This window comes from Anguilla anguilla, chromosome 8, assembly GCF_013347855.1.
Source record: "Anguilla anguilla isolate fAngAng1 chromosome 8, fAngAng1.pri, whole genome shotgun sequence".
Taxonomy (NCBI): domain Eukaryota; kingdom Metazoa; phylum Chordata; class Actinopteri; order Anguilliformes; family Anguillidae; genus Anguilla; species Anguilla anguilla.
The window spans coordinates 33,212,795-33,217,915 of record NC_049208.1 but is presented as its reverse complement, the minus strand read 5'-3'; positions in this window follow the sequence as shown (position 1 = coordinate 33,217,915).

Below are 5,121 nucleotides of genomic sequence, written 5' to 3'. Positions count from 1 at the left end.
ATAAGCTTAGATAGCCAATATCATTTCTTGTAACTTTTGACATCAATACATTAAGTAAGGCAGGCCTAGATTTTACAATTTTGAATTAATGACTTATAGTCAGGGTTTTGTTTTTTTTCTGGACGAAGCCTGCAATGGAAGTTCAAGGTTTAAAAAAGATGTTGTTGTTTGCTTGTTCTTTTAAAGAAGACAGACTACCGTTTCAGGTCTGAAAAGTGTTGTTTTAGCAGAGATATTGTCAAAATGTGAACGATACCCATCCCTAGTCATGAAATGGCATTATGTGTGGTTTTGCATGTGAAATGACAGATTAATTGTTTTCAGAAATATAAATGAGTTTCCCACAAAGATTATGAAGAAAAACAATGGTTTACTTTTTTTTTTGTGGCAATTATTAGTTAGCAAGCAAGCTAGCTTACACACAAACCAAAGATGGTGACTGCAAAGTTTTTAAAAACGTTGTTGTTATTGGCTGATGTAATTAAATGTCCAATTGTGAGAATTGCTCATTGCGGTACTGAAGCATTTGTGATGATCGACAGGAAATAGAAGAAGAAGAAGGAAAAAAACACAAAATCCCCTGGGTCAATTGCACTGTACTGTATATAGCTTGAGTTTAAGCCTCAGGTTTAAAACTCTAGAGTCTAGATCGCAGAACTGCCTAACAACTGGACCAGCTGTCCAAAGCTGTGGAATAAGGATTAGATTTAAACTCCAACGAAGCACACTGCAATTGACCCCCAAAGTTTGAGGGTTTTATTGTGTGAATGTGCAAAGTTATTTGTGAATTCTGTCTGTTTACAGGTCAGAAGGTACAGAATTTAATGTTTTTAAGGGCTGAAAGTCTGTGGTCATTGCAGTTATTTCAGCTGGAAAACCTGAAAAGTGCCAAACTCCCGGTGCTGTATAGATATAGGGCATGCCACCCCACCAAGGCATAACCTGGCAGGATGGCAAACCTACCATCCCAAACATGAGCAGGGGTTGACATAAGTGGTACGCAAGTATGGATTAACGGCAAAAAGAATATAATGCATGGCAATTTTATTCTAATGGAACGCATATCTAAAAATAGGAAGGCATTTGCACTGTTATGACATAAAATTGGCATGCATTTTAATCTTTTTGCCATTAATGTGTACTTGTGTACCACTTAGTTCAGCCCGATTGTGGGTAATTTTCTTCACGATGGCTTCTGCAGATGCGTTTATCATTTGGTTGAGCTACATTTTGAGGAAGCTGATGCAAGAAGAGCTCAGGTTTCTTCTGACCACACAATCCCCCAAACACCACCAGCAGCCATCACTGCAGCTGCGTAGAATCAATGTATGGCAAGTCTCGAGGTAATAAAGTGTACTGAAAAACGCAGAGCAGACTGCAGGCACTTTGTGTGCTCAGTGCACAAATTAAGTGGACCTTGAAAATGCCATAAACAAACCGTGCTCCTGAGGTGGTCTGAGTTTGTTTGGCATGTCCACAACAGACCTGGTTCAAATATGTATTTGTTTTGGATTCAAATACTTTTTTCTACGCTTTACTGATATTGTCTGGTGTATTGGAACCAATGAAATGCTCTCAAAAAGTGCAAACCCCACCTTCTGGTCATATTGGCAGGCTCAGTTACACCAGGTAAGATCAATAGAGCACAGAAAAGTATTTGAATCCAAAACAAATACGTATTTGATCCAGGTCTGGTTCATACATACACAAAAATGCTGATTATTGCTGTGAAAGTGGTGTTGGTGGGCCAGCAGGGGGCAATATTCCTCTGGTTGAATAATTCCCATTGCTCCAGTGCAGTGACGGGAACACTGTGCTGCAGGAGACGCCGTCCTTCGGAAGATATTAAATTTTCTTAATTAGGTGCTTTTCATGTTTGGAGGGATTATTTACACACTTAAACCACATTATGTCAAAAAATAGCCATGAACAAAATGTTCATGTTCATATTGTGCTTATTGTGCTATATTGCACACAATTACATAAAAGAAGTAACAAACATTTTGGAGCCATGGAAAGACTGAGGTTAATCAATAAACTCCTGAACATGTAACACGTGCTTCATTTGATTAAATTTATCAGCACAATGCAAGTTTGGCTTGCAATTATTTGCTTTGTCTTTGAATTCTTCATTATCTACCGGACGGTTAGTTTTAGTGGACTGGTGTCCAGACTTTGATCAGTTAGAAGCCCATTGATTCACCTCAGTCTTTAATTTGATCAGTTAAAAATAATTTCCCTTTTTTTGTAATTGTTGGCACAGTAAGCACAATTTGAACATGGGAATGCATAGGTATTTCTGACATAAGGTGGTTTAAATAATCCCTCTAAATATGGAAAGCACCAAAAAAAAAACCAAAAAAAAAACAACTTTCTGTGTTTTTTGGTTTTGGTGGCAATATTGTGTGTTGCAGCCATTGCTGCCCTTGGGTTATTATAAACCTTGGGCCCTCACACTCACAAATATCCACGGCCTTAGCTTAACTAGCCTACTTACTTCTGGATACCAGAAGCGTCAGCACACATTTTACGCTCTAGTCCAGTGGTTCCCACCCTTGGTCCTGGAGTTCCCCTGTGAATGCTGGTTTTCGTTCCAAACACAATTACAATCCCAGAATTTTAACAAGTAAAATGTTCTTAATTAGGTGATATTCATGTTATGAGAGATTATTTAGCCACTTACATCACGTTATGTCACAATAGCACAATGTGAACATGGGAATGCACAGCTATTTCTGACATAATGTGGTTGAATAGGGTAAATAATCCCTCTAAATATGAAAAGCACCAAATTTAAAAAAACAACAACTTGGATAAATTCTGGGATTTCTTTCCTCCCCAGGTAATGAACTGAACAGTTAGTGTTATTGATTGGCCAGACACACCTGTATTCACCCCTTACTCCCAGGTAACGGGTAAAGGGAGGGTGGAAAACCCGCGGTTCTTGGACCGTGAGGGCTGTGATTTGTGTAACAGGGCTCTCGTCTATACAAAGGTGTATTTTTTTTTTACACACAGGTAGGTACTGAATCCTACCACTAGATGGTATCAAAAGGACATTGAGCAATACTTTCCCGAAGGATCATTAATAGAGGCTCTAAATCAAGGTTTAAATGCGTAGGGATCAGCTTCAACCAATGAGATGCTTCCACGTCATTTCCAAGGGCTGGCTACGGATCTGCAGAACTCAGAGACGGGAATGCTTATGCTTTCCTTATGCTTATGTGCTCTGGTTATGTACAGTTATATACTATCATGAATACATGACATTAAAACTGGATTTATGAGCTATCAAGTTGTGACACCAATAGTGATGGGGAAAACCAAATGCTATTAACAAATGTAACATTCGATGCCATTTCACAGTGCAAATATTCTGCAGCACACTGACATCTGCTGGATTTCCAAAGTCAGTGCAACTAATCCCCCAGGATTTGTGTCTACACTACCCCGGGTCAGCCAGCAGAGGATAGGCTTCAGCTCTATAGCCGGGTTCTTGTTTATTGTTGTGTTTATTCTTCCCACTGGGGAATATTTCATTTTACCTCACTGTTTGCTTATTGGGGGTTCAGGCCTGGTTTTTGCTCAATTCTCCTTCGGTTACTATGTAAAGCGTCTCAGTGACAGTTCTCTGTAAAACACGGTATACAAATAAAATTTATTTGATGTGAATCCAGTGTATCCCATGGGACCTAATGCGGTTTTTATAAATGCTGCAAAATTACAGTATATAAAATATAAAATTTGGACTTTATTATTGCATATAATTATTTAAAAATATCTATAATCATAAGGTCATCATCAGTTCATATCACTTTTGATGTATGTAAACCTATAGGCTTTGGTTGAAAGGTGCATACTTGCGTTGGATAAGGGGTAATCCACTCGTTTTCTTTCTTCACCAGCTGATCGATGTCTCCCGTGTGCTGCAGGGCGACTCACACACTCCCCACGGCGGGGCCCACTTCCTGTTTCTGGTCTTCACCCAGACTCAGGTCATTAATAATTTCAATCCACTTATGAGGGAACTGCAAGGTGTCACTCCACAGATCTGTGGAATTTCATAGAGAAGACACAACAGACTAATTTCCATTAATTATCCTCTCATTTTTATCTATGCAACATCTTTTTGGCCAGTCCCAGATATTAGACTGTCCATAATGGCGGTCCTCATCTTTTTATGACAAATTTTTAAGTAGCAGTATTTATATATAATAATATAATATAATATTAATGTAATATTATAATTTAATAATAATATCCTTGCATTTATATAGCACCTTTCCGATTGCTCAAAGTGATTTACAGTCAGGGGGAACTCACCTCACCCACCACCAATGTGTAGCACTCACGTGGGTGATGCACGGCAGCCATTTTGCGCCAGAAAGCTCACCACACATTAGCGATGGTGGAGAGGGAGAGAACATATTTTAGCCAATTAAATCTTAATATTTATTTTGTACTTGCAAAAAATGTTTTCAATAATGAAGGGTCCTGTAAGACCTGATACGTATCCGTAAGTCTTCGAAAGAGAGCAGTTATGCAAAGGTTACCTATGCAACACAAAGTGACCCCATTATTGTGACTGGAGTGTATTGCTACTGCAAAAATTAAAGAATGAGACGCCAACTATTTATTATCTTTGCAATTTAACAATATTGAATATAACTATTTGGGTTAAATGTAAAAAATGTGAGTGAATATATTATTCTACACATTTACAACTAGATAACCGATACTTTATACTACTGAATAACTGATGAGCCTGTGGAATGGAAACCAATTTCTGCTACAGAAGAGACGGATCTTAGTTATTTCTTGTTCATTCTTGTGTTGAACAGAATGAATGGTAAAAAATATTTTCATTTGACTTGCCTTTTTGGTGCTAATGATGATTTGTCATTTCAACGTGTCTTGTTAATGTAATGTGCATAAAGTATCCAGGACTAATACAATATACATATTATATACAACATTCGTCATGAATAACCATGAACAAAAGGACTTAATTTACTAGCGATCAAGAAAAGAATGTTGAATTGAAAATGATAAGGACCAGCTATGTGTGCCCCAACAAGTTTTTCTTAAAGCAGTCATTTGTATGTTTGGTTGTACTCAGTG